The sequence below is a fragment of the Panthera pardus genome, unplaced genomic scaffold (genome assembly GCF_024362965.1).
Source record: "Panthera pardus isolate Hobbes unplaced genomic scaffold, ASM2436296v1 HiC_scaffold_17, whole genome shotgun sequence".
In the NCBI taxonomy this organism is placed as follows: Eukaryota; Metazoa; Chordata; class Mammalia; order Carnivora; family Felidae; genus Panthera; species Panthera pardus.
Window position 1 is genome coordinate 56775281 of NW_026526732.1, and position 18772 is coordinate 56794052.

The window sequence follows — 18772 nt, forward strand, 5'->3', positions numbered from 1 at the left end:
TGCAAAGAAATAATTAAATAGAAATTATGGAGTCCTTCTAATTAAAATAGTTTCTGATGTCTTCAATCAATGGAAATGTTGTGGAGAAAAATATACTATTTTATAACAGATTTTAAAAGGAAATAGAAAATAGGAGTAGTCTGTGCATCTTGTATGAGAAAAGAATGAACAGATGTAAAACAGGCAACCAGATGAAGAGCCCATTGAAGAGAACTGGATGATTAATACACTACAAACAGGCTGGGACAGCGTGATTTATCTCCATCTCAGAATGGAAGCCTATGATGCAGAAAATGAGGTTAAAATGAAAAATGTAGGAATCTTGACAAACAACAGGACAAGAGATAATCTATGTTTAAAAGAAGGGCATAAATTAAAATGAAGAACCAAAATTCTTGTAAGGAATCCAGGAATCTACTGACAAGTCTTGGCGAGTAAACAGAGTTGGAATTTTTCTTTAGAAAACTTGGGATTTTTCTCTAGCCTGAGACATACCATAGATCTAGAATGAAATGACCCACTGCCTTTCTTAATAAAATGATGACACTTTATTGGTGGCAAAGATTTTACAGAGAGGGCCAGGGCAGGGCAGGGAAGCCACTTGGATCTTTCTTTGTGCTTCCTGCAGAGGAATAATTTAGGGTTCCCAGAGAGATCACTGCACTCAGGTGATGAGTCATTGCAGAAATCAAATAAAAACAACCTAGAACCAGGCTTGAAATTTGACGGTATTCTAATATTATTAATAACCAAAATAAAAGATCAGTTACCACAGCTCTGACCTCTGATGTCCAAATGGGAAGAGTGTTCCAGAATTCAACGGTGTAACTTACTTGGGGAAAGCAGTGTTTTTCTATGCTTAAAAGGAAAAGTATCTCCACTTATCCTATTCCCACTTTCCAAGATCAAGGCCCCACACTTTCTGGAAGAAGTCATTAAACAGCTAAAATTTCATTATGGTAACAGTTTGTTAGCACAGCCCTTTTTTCTTTTTAAACCAGAGCAGTATCAGGTACTGATTCATGGCTTTTTATGTTTCGTTTTGGATTTTTTTTTGTAACATAAATTTTATTGAAGTGTATATATGGAATGTGCACACATAAAAAGTGGACAGCTCAATTAATTTCCACAAATTGAACACATCTATGTAACAAGCTTTCAGATAAAGAACTAGAACATGGTCAGACCCACAGAAGTCCCCTTGTGCCCATCCCGGTCACTCACCTTCTCTCAAGGGTCACAATCACTTTGAACTGTAACACAATAAACTTGTTTTGTCTGTTTTTGAACTTCATAGAAAGAGAACCACACAACTTCATATACTATTATGTTGAGCTTCTCTCATTCAACCTTGCTGGATTCATTTCTATAGTTGCCTGTGGTTCCAGTTTGTTCATTTTCATTACTGTGCACAATTTATATATCTATCCTACCACTGATTGATAGGTATTTGTTGGGTTTTTTTCTTCCATTTTTTTTTAATTTTATTTTTTATTTTTTAAAATTTACATCCAAATTAGTTAGCATATAGTGCAACAATGATTTCAGGAGTAGATTCCTTAGTTCCCCTTACCCATTTAGCCCATTCCCCCTCCCACAGCCCCTCCAGTAACTCTCTGTTTGTTCTCCATATTTATGAGTCTCTTCTGTTTTGTCCCCCTCCCTGTTTTTATATTATTTTTGTTTCCCTTCCCTTATGTTCATCTGTTTTGTCTCTTAAAGTCCTCATATGAGTGAAGTCATAGAATTTTTGTCTTTCTCTGACTAATTGCACTTAGCATAATACCCTCCAGTTCCATCCATGTAGTTGCAAATGGCAAGATTTCATTCTTTTTGATTGCCGAGTAATACCCCATTGTGTGTGTGTGTGTGTGTGTGTGTGTGTGTGTGTGTGTGTGTGTGTGTATACCACATTTTCTTTATCCATTCATCCATCAATGTACATTTGGGCTCTTTCCATACTTTGGCTATTATTGATAGTGCTTCTATAAACATGGGGGTGCGTGTGTCCCTTCAAAACAGCACACCTGTATCCCATGGATAAATGCCTAATAGTGCAATTGCTGGGTCGTAGGGTAGTTCTATTTTTAGGTTTTTGAGGAACCTCCATACTGTTTTCCAGAGTAGCTGCACCAGCTTGCATTCCCATTTTTCTTCCATTTTTGGTAGGAAAAACACTGCTATGAATTCTTCTATGTATCTTTTTGGGAAACATGAGGAGTCATTTTGGATTTATTGGCTATATTTTTTATGATTTTGAATGGAACTTAAAACTATATCCTTTCGGCACACTGGGTGGCTCAATCAGTTAAGCATCCAACTTCGGCTCAGGTCATGATCTCACTGCTCATGAATTCAAGCCCCAGATCGGGCTCTGTGCTGACAGCTCAGAGCCTGAAGCCTGCTTTGGATTCTGTGTCTCCTTCTGTCCCTGCCCCTCCCCGACTCATGCTCTGTCTCTCTGTCTCTCAAAAATAAACAAATGTTTAAAAAAAATTTTTTTAAACTATATCTTTTCTCTCTTTTCAGTGTGTATTCCTTTATGAGATGGTGGTTAATACTTGAGAACATTTACTGTATGTATTTTATTTAAAATGTTTCCCTAACAGTGTTTCCAGTGATTGTCTTAGGACATGGCAAAGCCTTTAGCTCCTTGAACATGTTACTTAGTGCATGTTACAGGAATTTGACAGTGATCAAAGAAGATGCTAGTACAGACTTCTATTAATGGACATATGGCAGATGAGGTTCACGACCAATAAAAAGTACTGAATGATACTGCATTGTAATGCATTGACAAACTGGCTAGAATAGACTGCAAGGAACACTCAGGTCAAAAAACAAAAGGGGAGCATGCAGAGAGGAGGGAACACTGATGTGGCTTTCATCTTGCAGGTTTTTACTGAAGTGGGTGAACAGGAGCCTTGGTATGCACAGCCTTCTGGAGCTGGGGGGTGGGGACAGAGATAAAACCCAGGACCCAAACGGTATACCCTCATTGGAAGGATAAACTAGAAATATCCCCTGCCTCCCAGGAAATTGCAAAGATAACTGGCAATGAGTGGAAGAAGATGAAAAAAATTGTAATAAAAAATAACTCCATTTAGGGCACCTGGGTGGCTCAGTCAGTTGAGTATCTGACTTTAGCTCAGGTCATGATCTTGCGGCTCATGAGCTTGAGCCCCACATCAGGCTCATTGCTTTCAGTGCAGAGCCCACTGCAGATCCTCTGTCCCCCTCTCTCTACCTCTCCCCTGCGTGCACTCTCCCCAAAAGTAAATAAATACTAAAAAAAAAATAATAACTCCATATAGACCATAAAGTAAGTCTCAACAAGTTTCAAAGGAATGGTATCAGACAAACTCATAGCATAGAAACCAGCAACAAAATAATAACCAGGAATATACTATATTTGAAAATAAAGAAATACACTTCTAAATAATTGCTCAAGGAAGAAATTATAACAAATTAGGCACCATTTTAAACTAAATAATAATGAAAATTCTATATATCAAAAATTTTGGCACGCAGCTAAAACAATGGAGAGATATATAACCTTTGCTGCATCTATTAGGAATGAAAAAAAAGGCCACATATTAGTGAATGAAGAATTCAACTTAAAAATTCAGTAAATGTAGGGTGCCTGGGTGCCTCAGTCAGTTAAGCATCCAACTTCAGCTCAGGTCATGATCTCACGGCTTGTGGGTTTGAACCCCACGTCAAGCTCTGTGCTGACAGCTCAGAGCCTGGGGCCTGCTTTGGATTCTGTGTGTGTCTCTCTCTCTCTCTCTCTCTCTGCTCCTCCCCCTCCTCATGCTCTGTCTCTTTCAAAAGTAAATAAAACATTTTTAAAAATTTTAAGAAATTAGTGAAAGAATAGCAAGATAAATCCAGAAAAAAAAGATGGAGGTAAGAAATAATAGTGATAAAAGCAGAAATTAAAAATCAGAAAACAAATTAACAATAGTGAAAATTAACAAATACAGAAGTTGGTTCTTTAGTATGATTAATAAAATTGACAAACTTCTGCTAAGACTGATAAAGAAAAAAAGAGGCACAAATAAACAATAATAGGAATGAAAAAGGAGACATAACTATAGGTACTATAGACATAACAAAAGAGTATCATGAGTGACTGTATACCAACAAATTTTAAAACTTAGGTAAAATAGATTCCTAGAAAATGAAAACTTACCAAGACTGACTCAAAATAAATGAAATATCTGAATCCTCCTAAGGAAATTGACTTGATGGTCAAAACCTTCCTATATGAGAGATAACAACAGGTTCTTTTTCAAAGCCTCCATATTTTGGAGCAGTTTGTCACGCAGCATTAGGACACCACAACAATATCCATATCTGTGATAAAGGTCTCTAGGTAAATTGGAACACAAACTAGACACTGATATTAAGGAATTATGATTAATTTTATTAAAAAAAATTTTTTTTAATGTGCATTTATTTTTGAGACAAAGAGAGACAGAGCATGAGCAGGGGAGGGGCAGAGAGAGAGAGGGAGACACAGAATCCGAACCAGGCTCCAGGCTCTGAGCCATCAGCACAGAGCCCAACATGGGGCTCAAACTCGTCAACCACGAGATCATGACCTGAGTCGAAGTCGGATGCTCAACCGACTGAGCCACCCAGGCGCCCCCTGGAATTATGATTAATTTTAGATCTGATTCTGGTATTATGTTTAAAGACAAGTCTTTATCTTTTAGAGGTACATTTTAAATTATTTATGGAGGAAATGATATGAAGGAATTTCCTTTAAAGTAATGAAATAGGTGGGGGTCATAAGACTGGCCGTATACTGATAGCTGATGAAGGTAGATGGAGGTACAGGGGTTCATGATATCCTTCTCTTCATTTTTGTATACACTTGACATTTTTCATAACAGAATTTTTTAAGTTCCCAGGGATGAAACCATAGCTTACATATATTTTTGTAAATATTATTTTGATCCATTTATTAGTTAATTAAAAGCATTTAAAAGTGAACTCAGCATTGCCAACATAAATTTGATACAACTTCTTAGATAACTTGGATCCCTCTTATATATATGTTTTAGGGAAAATACATGGTAGTTTTATCTTTGTACACACTTCAAATATTTTTTAGACTAAAACATCCATAACTAATCATTTTCCTTGTGTGAAAAACACCAAACCCCCCTATCTTCTTGCTCAGTCTGAATCCTTACGTCCAAACTCAGCCTCTTTCTAGGATACCAATACTAACAGCAATTTCTGGTCTCAATTTCCCCACTATATACCCCCTAGAATGCATGCCACTCCCTTCAGAACAGGGACCTCTTTATAGCTACTTTGTATGCATGGTCCTAGCAGAATACCCAGCTCATGGTTCATGGTCAATAAATAGCAGGGTTCTGTACTCCATTTTGCCAGCTCCCACTTCCCTCACTGGATTATGGTAAGGCTGAAAACAGATGAAAATCAAAGCCTTGGGAACTGAATGTCTAATTGGTCTAGATCCTCTGCTCCAGGTAGAAAGCAGACAGTTCTCACATTTTAAGAGAGGCTCCTTTGAATGGAGGGGGCAGCTCCTTCCCTCACTCACTCCACTACCACAAGCAAATGGAATGTTTCCTTGTTCCCTCACTCACTGGATGCCTTTCCCAGCACGGGGTGGAGAGGCTAGAGCCAAAGGAGGGCAAAGCACACCCAGAAACATGGCTGTTTCTGTAGGGACACATACATTACTCGGAGCACATTTTGACATAAACTCTGTCACTTCAGTGAATTCAGATGGGGCATGGTGATCTCCTATGAGGGAGCCCCATCATGTCTAAAGGGCACAAAATAATGGGGGGTTTCCTGTGTGGCCTCACCCAACTTAAGGTATCTCTGTTTGTTTTGTTTTGTTGAGAGAGAGAGAGAGAGAGAGAGAGAATATGAGCGGGGATGAAGGGCAGAGGGAGAAAGAGAGAATCTATGGTCAGTGTGGAGCCCAACGTGGGGCTTGATCCCATGACCCTGGGATCATGGCCTGAGCCAAAATCAAGAGTCAGATGCTCAACCTACTGAGCCACCCAGGTGCTCCTAAGGTATCTTCTTAAGTAGCTCAAGTACTAACCAGAAATCCTACAAATCTCAATTTCCCTCATTCCTTTGTTCTTGACATGGGAAAAAAAAATTGAGAAAAGCTTTTATTTATTTTTTTTTAATTTCTGCCTCTTTTGCCCTTCCATATTTAAGACAAAACAACATAATGGATTATTATGCTTCAGGAAGGCACGAAATAGTTTCAGTTAAATTTGAGATTGGTACTTAACATGTCAATTCAATATTTTAAATTGATTTCTGTGCAGATCAAGAAAGAAAAAAAGAGTTTTGGGGATGAATCCCAAAGGAGCTGAATAACCAGCCATTCTGTGTGGATTTTTTTTTTTAAGCCACAATTGAGAGGTAGTCTACATAATCCTGTTTTTTAGCCGTTGAGATGAATTCTCCTGACTTTTCCTTTGTCTGATCCAAACTTGTTTTTCTATATGGTATAAGCAGAATTAACTCAAGAGTTTCACACCCAGGACCATCTGAAGGATAATTTTACATTTGAGTATCTTCTTGAGCCCCTACTTCACTTGTTTCCTTCCTGCAGCTGTCACAAACTCTACCTGTCATGCCCTCCTGTTGTGACTCTGGCCCAGTTCTCTTGTCCCTCCTAGAACATAACTGTACCTTTTACTCAACCTTACTCCACAGGAACAAATAATGCACCCTTGTACCTAAGAATTAATATAGCTTCCCGAGAGGAGCTGTCCACTCTAGTCCCAAAGATCAACTGACTATTTATTTATTTGTTTATTTATTTATTTACTTATTTATTTATTTTGAAGTTTATTTATTTATTTGTGTGTGTGTGTGTGTGTGTGTGTGAGTGAGAGAGCGAGAGAGAGATAGAAAGAGAGCTTATGAGAGGGGCAGGGGCAAAGAGAGAGAGAGAGAGAGAGAGAGAGAGAGAGAAACTCAAGCAGGCTCTGCACTGCCAGCACAGAGCTGGATGCGGGGCTCAAACCCATGAACTGTGAGATCATGACCTGAGCAGAATAAGCCATCCAGGTACCTCTATTTTTTGTTTTCTTTTGAGAGAGAGAGAGAGAGAGCAGGGCAGGGGCAGAGGGAAAGAGAAGGAATCTCAAGCAAACGCCATGGCCAGCACAGAGCCTGATGCGGGGCTCGATCCCACAACCATGAGATCATGACCTGAGGCGAAATCAAGAGTCGAACAGTCAACCGACTGAGCCACCAGGTGCCCTGCAATGTACTCTTTAAGCCAATAATCCTAATTCATCAGGATATTCATGCACCATATGTACTTGATAAAATTTACCTTGCTGGAAGACTTCTCTTCTAGGAATGTGTCATAGGGCCACACGCATGTTGACAAGTTCTGTTTTCTTTTGCTCCATAAGAAACTGGGGTTTCCTGAAAGACTGCATGGAGGAACAACCTTCCTCACCACCCCTCACCACCCATTTTTGCTCTCTAAGTCTCCTGTGTCAGCTCAGTGCTAGCAGAGAAGTGCCACTGCCCGTCTGCACACCTGAAAACCAGATGTGACTCGTGTCTGTGTGCCTACAAGATGGAGGGGAAATGGGAACAACGTTGAACTGTGGATCGGTTCACTTGTGCTTCCTTCTCTCAAACATCCATTTTGGTTAGTGAACATAATGAAGAAATTCATATGGCCTGAAATGGTGTGTGAATGTGCATATGTCTCTGGGTGTGTTATTTTGGTAATTTAGAAAAAAAAAAAAAACGTATGTGAAAGATGAACCAGGAAGAGCCTGGAACTGCTGTCCTCTAACTAGTTTCCCTGTTGCATTAAACATCTATTACCATCATGTACTTGTTGTGGGCCACGGGATTCAAAAGCAAAACATGCATAACACAGACTAATACAGCCCTTCCCCGGATTCCAGAGAACAGCTTGTGGCGATGCTCTGTTTCATCAAAGGAAGCCCTGCTTTGCTGCAAGAATGGCTTTTGCTCATTCTTCTAATGAATTAGTTGTATTAATATGCCAGAAAGAGAACAACAATCTGGGGACGATTTCTATAAAGCTCGATGTTTCATCCAAATGTGATTAACCTCAAGCCAAAAATTTTTGCCCCTGCAACTGTGAAATAACTCAGAGCCAGAGGCTGAGTTGATCAGAGCTAATCTTTTGTCCACATTTGAAGAAAGGTGTCACCTGATTTTCCTTTCTGCATAATAGCGTTGGAGAGAACCATAAATAAACCTCTTGGTCTCTTGTTTTGTTTTTATTTTTTCAGTTTGAAGGTATTTTTTAGTGAGAATCACACAATGGAATCTGCCAGATTAGAGATTAATTTGGAGATGCAGGATACTTAGAGGGGGGCATCAACAATTATGCAAATTTTGTAACAAAAGAGGTATTAGATACATATTAGACACCAACCTTTAAAGTCACAGCGTAGCAAGCCAGAGGCTATAAACATAGCCTGGCTTTTATCTATTCTTTGGGAAGCAGCAGAGGATTGCAGTAAAATATACATACATTGGCATCAGAATGATTCAAGGTTTTTACAATGCCGCCATCACTTTAGGCTACATTGGGAACTGAAGCAATCTGCTGGAGACTCTCTATGCCCCAATTTCCCATCAACAAAGAAGGATCAAGATACCTACCAACCTCATTGAGAACCTGAACAAGATAGTTTAAGTAAAGCTCCTAGCACAAAGTTGAGTACCCACCAAGTGGTCGCTATTCCTACTGGCTGCTTAACTAATTCCATGCACATTGTAACTATGCTGGAAGTGATAATGAAGATTATGCAGCAAATTGGAGGAAACAATAAGAGTTTATCCATTTGAATTAGCCGTAACTCAAAGTGTTAATACGTGAATCTTCTCCATAATTCACACTACCTTATCCATGTATGCTTAGTAGATGATTAAAAACAAAACAAAACAAACAAACAAACAAAAAAAGCCACTTAGTGCATCTGAGACAGCTGATGTCCAGGAAGCTTTCTGAACGCATGATGATTTGACTACAGCAAGCTGACTCGGAAAGTGGCAAAACAACTCAGTGTTTGGGTATGGAACATAGTTTCTATTCTAAACATCTTAATCCTTTAAACCTCAGTTTCTTCACCAGCCACAGTTTCAGATGCAGGGAGTCAGGAAGGCAATTGCTTGCCACTTCCTGCTTCTCCACTAAGTGGTGGAGCTGGGATTAAAAGATGAATCTTTTTGACACCCAAGTATGTGCATTTAACTACTGTACTATGCTGCTTCCCCAGGTTAGGGATAAAGTCAGGGCTGTGCCAGAAGTTCCCAGCCAGCAACACTAGAGAGAAGCAATGTGGTACAGGGGCGAAAGGTGTGGCCTGCTAGAACCCACTGCCCAAGAGGGTTTGAATCCAGCCCTGCCACATGTGCTATAAAACCTTTGGAAAACTACTTAATCTCTGTGCCTGAGCTTCCTTCTCTGGAAAGTGAGGATGGAAACAATACTTGCTCATAAATTCATAGGAGGATTAAATACCCCAATATGTGCAATCTGCTTAGAGTAGCACCTGTCCTATAATAGCAGTTGCTACCTGTAACTTATCTTGATGGACATATGGGAAAGATCCTAACTTTTGTTTCCTTCTTCGTTTGTTTGTTATTAGATCTCAGGGACATTGACTCATTTGCAACAAACTTTTTACTTTGTCCTAAAAATCTGGGGATATGCCTTTTATCTCTTATGCATTCACTACTTCAAACACGGCTCATATTTATTTTTTTTCTTCCTATTTCACAGGGATTTCTGGGGATTAAAGGAGATATTTCTAAATCAAGTTATCCCTCCTTGAAGACTGTAAGTGTTATCTTTGGGGCAATGGTTTCAAAATCACTAAGGCTTAAAAAAAATGGGTCATCGCAACTTTTTGTAAACTGCTGAGAACTGTGCAATTGTAAAGTAAGCTCTTTTCTTTAATGTTTGTTTGTTTATTTATTTATTTAGACAGCACAAGCAGGGGAGGGGAAGAGAGAGAGAGAGAGAGAGAAAGAATCCCAAGAAGGCTCTGTGCTGTCAGCACAGAGCGATGTGGGCCTCAAACTCACAAACTGTGAGATCATGACCTGAGCCGAAATCAAGAGTCAGACGCTTAATTGAATGAGCCCCCCAGACACCCCTGTAAGGTAAGCTCTTAGCTGGGGAAGTTGGATCTTATCATGGAGCTTGACTTTAAAGTCAGCATTTAAGGTGAAAAGATAGAGATAGTTAAAATTATTCTTGAACATATCTCAATATACAGGACAGTTCTGTTTTTGTTTTTCAGTAACTCCACTATAGTTTTTTCCCAGGCTCTAGAACAGATCACATTTCTTCTGTTGAAAACCAGATAAAATAACTGGTTTGTATTTAAGTCAGTTTTGTATAAAAAACATGTACAACATAAAGCAAGCACTTTACATATACTGTCTCATTTACTCCTCACAGTTAACCTTAGGAAGTATTAGTAATTCCTTTTTGCCTGTGAAAAACTGATGCAAAACTAAGTAAATGACTTGCCGATGGACACCAGCAGGTAAGACTGTGAAACTGAATTTTACTCTCAGTTCCCATGAATCCAGAAGCCCCTATTTTCCCTCTACATGTTCTCTCTGCCTAGAATCACTCTTGCATGGCAGTGAAGGAGACAAATTGTCCTTTACTCTGCTCAAGACTACTTAGCATCTCTTAGAGGAAACACTGCATTTGGATCTCCTCAACTTGAACTGAATACAAAGAAGCTGGAGGAAATCCAAAGACTAAGGAACTGGTTTGAAAAAAGTCCCAGGAGGGCTTCGGTTTAAGAGTGGAAAGATTTAGGAAGGGATAGAAAGGACATTACTGATTCCACTGGGTTTTAGAGACAAATAACTCATGCAGGGAAGCCAAGGAGGAATCAGCCGGGACATCTATGTAGCTTGGTGGCAGCCCTCCTTGAAGACAGGGCTGCATGGGGGCCTCCTGAGCTCTGTTCCATCTCATGGTTCTAGGAATCCACTGGGAGCATGACTAAGAGCTGTAGGAGAGTCTGAGAGGTTTTTGGCAGAGGCTAGCTACAGATATCACTCAGCCGATTCCTGGAATGCTGTTCTGAAGGGGAACCAGACATTACTGTCTTCCTCTCATTTAGTGATGGAGAAATGAGACTCAGACACTCATTTCAAGGGAAAGTGACTATTCTACAGGCAGCCCCATGGATACCAGCCTAATGTACTGGTTTCCTGTGCAGGGCTTCAAGACATCAGTGAGAGTACCCACACCCACCCCTCCAGTCCTGGACGAAGTATATAAGGCACACCTCATAAGCCCCTACCTGTCTGAGGAAGGTCAGCAGGGCACAATCAGAGGAATGTTCCCCAGGGCTGGTCCCATCTACCTGAGGCCACCAGAGCAGCTCCTCACCTTTGTATAAATTGGGCCTGTAAAAGAGACCATTTACTCAAATTGCTGGACCACAATAAAGGCAAGATCCTTTCTTCTTCTTCTTTTTTTAAATGTTTATTTATTTTTGAAAGAGAGAGAGAGACAGAACATGAGCAGGGGAGGGGCATAGAGAGAGGGAGACACAGAATCCAAAGCAGGCTCCAGGCTCTGCACCGTCAGCACAGAGCCTGATGCGGGGCTGGAACCCACAAACCACGAGATGATGACCTGAGCTGAAGTCAGATGCTTAACCGACTGAGCCACCCAGGCGCCCCAGGATCCTTTCTTGTGGTCTTGTCCTTTCTAAAGGGTTCTTTTCCTTTTCATTGCTTTTTTTTCAGATTATACATACGATACACTTAATACAAAAAAGAAAAAAAAGCAGAAAAGTGTACAAAATAAGATAAACACTATAAAGAAGACCATATATTTGCTACATATATCTTTCTTTACAAAACTTAGATATATAACAGTTTGCGACATGGGTAAGAGCGGGGAGTGGTAATGATGAAGTAGCTGGCGTGCGAGATGCTGTGCTATGGGCTTGAGTTGCATCATCTCACTTAATGAAAGCAATCCTGGACAGGGAAATCCTTGACACTTTCTCCAGGTCCAATCTAGTATGGCACTTTAAAGGAGTCAGATTTTTTCCCCCTTTCTTTAGCAAAACAAAAGAAAAAGAAAAAAGAAAGAAAGGAAAAAAAGCCAAAAAAAAAAAAAATCTAATGATACACTACATCGAAATGAGCTAGATCAGTTTATCATCTTAATGACAGCCTCAGAGGTATGGTTAATATTAAAATCTAAGAACAGGGCGCCTGGGTGGCTCAGTCGGTTAAGCATCTGACTTTTGGCTCAGGTCATGATCTCATGGTCCATGAGCTTGAGCCCTGCATCAGGTGAGCCCATGCCCCACTTTGGGCAAGCACTGCTTCTCTCTCTCTCTCTCTCCCCTCTCTCTCATTCTCTCTCTCTCCTCTCTCTCTCTCTGTGCCCCTTGCTCACTTGCACCCCCCTCAAAAAACAAACAAAACATAACACAACAAAACAAAACCTAAGAAGAAAAGAACAAAAATTAACATGAATGATAAGCCCTGGATCTGTAAGGTCCCTCTAGCCTCTGCTAATCTGAAAATTCAACAATGGCCCACCACACCTAATCACCAGGCCAATGGAGAATTTATCAGTCTAATTTCAGAACTGTTTATAGAGTTTGTGCTTCAGTCCCACTTAATTTTGATGACCTTCTGGGAAGGTCTGCTGTTCTTTATCATTCTGCAATTGTTAGTCATGTAATTGCGTTTTTTTTTTTAAGGTTTATTTATTTATTTTGAGAGAGAGAGTGCACACTGGGAGGGAGTGGGAGAATCCTAAGCAGGCTCTGTGTGTTCCAGGGGGGCTCAATCTCATGAAGCGTGAGATTGTGACCTGAGCTGAAATCAAGAGTGGGATGCCCTCGGATGGCCCACCCATGTGCCCCATGGTTGTGTCATGATTAAACATGCCAATATAAACATTTTACTAAACTTTATGAAAGTATAATAAGAAAGACCCACACATCTAAACAATAAAGTTTTCATCTATAATTTCTTTAGTTTCTTTAATCAGCTCCATAATGACAGTCTAGCTCAAACTGTAACCTTTACAGCAATAAGTTTCACTTACCGTTTAAAAAGTAACTGTTGTTCATTTATATCCTTAATTTCTTGATTTTAGGTCTTCTTCAGGAAAAAACTTACATAATGATAATGATGGCATATTCTTAATGAGGCATAAGGATATATCCTGAAATGAGGAGTAAAACTTTGAAAATTGCCTGGGCCTCACTGGGACATGCAGAAGTTCACTGTTCATGTCTCAGGAAATATCTCAAGGTGGAAATTCTAAACTAACCAGAGCCTCTCCAGGTATCAGTGTTCAGTAAACTTGTAAGAATCTTGAATGCCTCAAAGATCCCAATCTCCTCCAAGCAGGTATTCCCACTACGAAACACAGAGACTAAGGGCTTCTGGGTGGAAAAATGTTCAGACTTCTTCGACAAGATGTGACCTTCGCCTAAAAGCTGGAGTGTTCAAATCTCTCAAAGAACTGACTCCAGCAGCATGTTCAAACAGAGATGACTCACAAAGCTTTGGAAAAACAAGGGGGAAAAAAGCCAAAAACAAACTAAAGAACAGGCTATACACACCACACAGCACTTGTTTCAGACAGAAACAGAAAGGATTGAGGTTTCTTCTGGGTGCTGATGGAGATCTACTCACGATGGCTCACTCTGCAGGACTGCACCTCAAAATGTTTCCTATTCTCCTGACCAAATCCCCAGCCCAGCTCGTGCTGCCCTAGGGCCTCGTGGGCTCCTACCCACTTAAAAACATTGCTACTTTCAGCTCTGGAAGCAGCTCTGACAGACTTGACTCGGACATGTGCACACAGAAGAGAAGCCTCGAGGACTTTCTATAAGAAGAGCACTGGAAGAGTAAGAAGGTGAAGTCTAGACATCTTTAAGAAGTGCTTTGAGGGGCGCCTGGGTGGCTCAGTTGGTTAAGCGTCCGACTTCAGCTCGGGTCACGATCTCGCAGTCCACGAGTTCGAGCCCCGCGTCGGGCTCTGGGCTGATGGTTCAGAGCCTGGAGCTTGCTTCCGACTCTGTGTCTCCCTCTCTCTCTACCCCTCCCCCGTTCATGCTGTGTCTCTCTCTGTCTCAAAAATAAATAAACGTTAAAAAAATAATAATAATAAAAAAAAAAGAAGAAGTGCTTTGAGCTAGGGGGCGCCTGGGTGGCTCAGTCAGTTACACGTCCCACTTGGGCTCAGGTCACGATCTCATGGTTCTGCACTGACAGCATGGAGCCTGCTTGGAATTCTCTCTGTCACTCCCCTGCTCATGCCCTCTCTCTCTCAAAACAAATAAAGAAACTTTTAAAAAATGAAACTGGACCCCTGCCTCACAATAGACACAAACATTTAGACAGTGGAAAGATTCCACGAAATGGGAAAAATTATTTGAAAATTATATATCTGATAGGGGTCATCCATTATCTGCAATATAGAAACAACTCTTACAACCCAACAACAAAAAGACAAACAACCCATTTAAAAATAAACAAAGGACGTGAATAGACATTTCTCCAAAGAAGGTGTGCAAGTGGCCAAAAACACATGAAAAGATGTTCAAAATCATTAGTCACTGGGGAATACATTTCAAGAGAAGACACTACTTCCTACCTGCTAGGATAATTTAAAAGAAAAAACAAAAACGAAAAACAGGAAATAACCAGTGTTGTCAAGGATGTGGAGATATAAGAATGTTCAGACTTTGCTGGTGGAAATGTAAAATTGTTCAAGTGCTCTAGAAAACAGTTTGACAATTCCTCAAAAAGTCAGACAAAAAAAATTGCCGTATGATCTAGCAATTCCTACCCTAGGTATAAATCCAAAAGGATTACAAACAGATATTCACAAACAAAATCTTATACACAAATGTTCATAGGAACACTATTCTCCAGGGTCAAAAGGTGAAAATAACCTAAATATTCATCAGCTGGTAAGTGGATAAACAAATGGGGGTATATCTGTTCAGTGGAACATTATTCAGCCGTAAAGAGGATGGAGTACTGATACACTCTACAGCATGGATGAACCCCAAAAGCATTATGCAAAGTGAAAGAAGCACGCATATGATGTCACATATTGTGGACTCCATTTGTAGGAATTATCAAGAATAGGTAAATCCCTAGAGGCAGAAAGCAGATTAGTAGTCGCCAGGGGCTGGGAGAAGGGAGAAATGGGGAGTGACTGCTCTGTGGGTATCGGGTCCCCATACCCATTTCTTTGGGGATGATGAAGATATTTAGGAATGTGATAGAGGTGGTGGTTGTATACTATTGTTAAGTGTGCTAAGTGCCACTGAATTGTACACTTTAAAATGGTTAATTTTATGTAATGCGTACTTTACTCCAACTAAAACAGAGTATGGTGGCACAGTGAAACAGAATATGCTGCAGCCTTTGACAATGACTTTGTAAATGAACATTTGCGGACACATCTTTTCATGATCTTCATTAAGTAATAAATGAGATTACAAATTAAATTTATAAAATTTTTAAAAAGAAAGAGGAAACAAAAGAGCAAAAGAGAGAGAGAGAACAAGAGCCGGGGAAAATGAGAGAGGGAAAGAAAGAAAAGAAGGAGGAGGAAGAAAAGGATGAAAATAGAGAGGAGAAAAGAAATAGGAGAGCCAGAGCAAAAATCTTTAAGTCGGGTAATATCAAGTGTCAGCGGGGCTGTGCAGAAAAGAAAATGGACAAAGGAGCTCTCTCCGACATAGTTGGTAGGAGTGTAAGCTGCCGGGGCCACACTGGAGGATAATTTGTCAGTAGTTAATAAAATTAGAATGGACATAGTAATTTATAGCATGTGACTGCAGTTAATAACACTTTTTGCATATTTGAAAGTTAAGACCGTAAAGCTTAAAAGTTCTCATCCTAAGAAAACATTCTGTAACTGTGTATGGTGATGATGTTAACTATAGTTATTGTGATGATCATTTCACAAAATAAACAAATATCAAATCATTGTGCTGTACATCTGAAAGTAGCATCATGTTATATGTCAATTATACCTCAATACAAGAAATTAAAACATAAAATGATCGTACTCAGAATTCCACTTCTGGTATCTACCTTGGGCAGATCATCACTCATATGACCAAGGAATCATGCACACATTTGCTTATAATAGCAACAAGGTAAACATTGTTAAGGGGATAGATACATTGTGATGTACTAATAATATGATAAAATCATGCAGTAGTTTTAAAGAATGATTATTTAGGAAAGGAAAAACAAGCTCCAATTACTTTGTCTGAGAAAGAGAGATGACAAATGTAGTTTGATGCCACACAATATACATTAGTATATGACATTCTATTAATGTATTACTTGTATAATGAAAGATTCATAAAATAAAAAGCAAATAAGGGATATAGAGGATATAGAGAAAGAGAACTATGCACAATTATATGGGGATTAAAAAAATGGAAGAATCATGGAAGAAAGAAGGCAGGAAAGATGAAAGGAATGAAGGAAGGAGGGAGGGAAGGAGGAAGGAAGAAGCAGGGCTGGTGAACAAGCCAGGCTGGATTCACATCTGGACGCAGGGGCAATTCACAAGCAAATGCACAAATCTCAGGGACTGAGGTTTAGAAGAGGAACAATTTGAGGTCAAGGAGGAAAGAGGAAGACTCTGGAAACCTCATATTAAAGCTTTCCCAGAGTAAGTGGATTAAATGAATCCTGGTTCAGTACTTAATCTGCTCCTAATTTCTTTATCACAGTATTCCTCACATTGCTGTTGCAACTCTGAGTTGCATGAGCTCAGTTGACTGTGGTTCTGTCCAGCCTCAGAGGCTTAGCCAAGAGAATATCCCAAAGGACCTGAAGGGATGAAACCTATAGATTGTGGACACATAATCTCTGAAGCAGAAATGCAGCTGGAAAGGGGCACCTAGGTGGCTCAGTCGGTTAAGCAACTGACTTCAGCTCAGGTCATGATCTCATGGTTTGTGGGTTCAAGCACCACGTCGGGCTCTGTGCTGACAGCTCAGGGCCTGGAGCCTGCTTCAGATTCTGTGTCTCCCTGTCTCTCTGTTTCTCCACTGCTCGTTCTCTGTCTCTCTCTGTTTCTCAAAAATAAATAAACGTTAAATTAAAATTTTTAAAATAAAAAAAAAAATGCAGCTGGAAATCCTAGGGAGCCCTAGACCTGTGCTTGATCTATAGGGTATCATTTCATTGGAGTTTTTGTTTCAGAGAGACTCTGCAATGAAGATCCAGGCAGGGATATGTATGTGAAGGAATAATAAAGATAAAAATCAGGATGCAAAAGAGCAGCAATATTTAACACAAAATTTTCCAAGGAAGGCACAATACCATGTGTACTAACATGCTGAATATCTAAACAACACATATAAGCTGTACTAGTTACCACAAACTGAATGGCTTAAAATAGCACACATTTATTAACTCACAATTTTAGTGGGTCAGGAGTCCAGGCACGACTTAACTGGATCCTCTGCTTAGGGTTTCACAAAGCCACAGTTAAGGTATCCTCTGGTCTGGGCTCACATCTGGAGGCTTGACTGGGGAAGATTCTATTTACAAGGTTACTTAGATGGTTGACAGAATTCATTTCTTTGTGTTTGTAGAACTGAAGGCCCTGACTTCTTGCTGGCTATTGGCTGGAGGCTGCTTTTAGCTCCCAAAGGCCACTTACAGTTCCTGCTACATGGACTTCCCCAACAAGGCCACTTATTCCATCAAGCCAGAGATGGCAGTCTCTACTGAGAGTCTTTTGTAACGTAAATGAGTCACAGGAGTGACATCCATCACCTGTGCTATACTTATTGTTTATAAGTGAGTCACAGGTCCCAACTGCACTCAAAAGGAGGGGATCCCACAAAGGTGTGAAACCATTAGGTACGGGAATCATGGGGCCACCGTAGCATCTGTCATACAAGCACATCCTTGCTGCTTCTGAGTTTTTAAATTGAACATAATCCTTAAAAAAATGTGATGTGCAACACTAAATAAGAAGTGAAGTCTAAGCCCAGAGTACATCTGGTAAACTTGTGACCTTCTCACTTCCCTGGCCATATTTCAAATACATAAACATATTTGAAATCTTGGACTAGATCCAGTTCCAACTATTTCAACATTTCTGAGTAAATCTCTAGAATGAAGGTAAGAGCAAAGACATAGCAGTGGACTGCTTTCTAACTATGTATAGTGCGTAGGAATATGGCTTTTTTTTTTTTTTTACCCTCAGTTTCAGCACAGTTAAAGGAGGTTAATTTTACAGTTTATATTAACTACTTTTGCAGTTATTCTGGGGACAGAAAGAGACATTGATTATTCAGCAAATGTTTGTTTCTGGAATGACTGTCCCCATCGTGGTTATACGAAGGGCAAGTGAGGGTGCCGAAGGAAGGGACCAGAAATCCCTATGTAAGTTATGTGTTTGGCTGGCCCCTCACGGACCACCCTATGGTTTGATCACGACACAAAACAAAACTTCACTAATTTCATAGGAGGAAAAATACATTTGAGCTTTGCCTTAAATTGTATGCATTTGGTTTAATACTGATTTGAACTTTTTTTAAAATCATTTGTATTTTTAAATTGCTCCTTCTATGGTTGTCTATGCTTTTCACCCATTTGCTTTTTTTGAGAAGCCCACTGATTTGAATCAAGAAGCTAACCTTCCCTAGCTCCTGGGTGGCTCAGTCAGATGAGGGTTGGGCTCTGCCCTGACATG

At 39.9% G+C, this 18772-nt stretch overlaps 1 long non-coding RNA gene across 2 annotated transcripts in view; it reads right to left on the bottom strand.

Moving 5' to 3' along the window:
• Positions 1-18772, bottom strand: part of LOC109263476 (uncharacterized) — a 128509-nt gene that overhangs the window by 73282 nt on the left and 36455 nt on the right. The window lies entirely within an intron of this gene.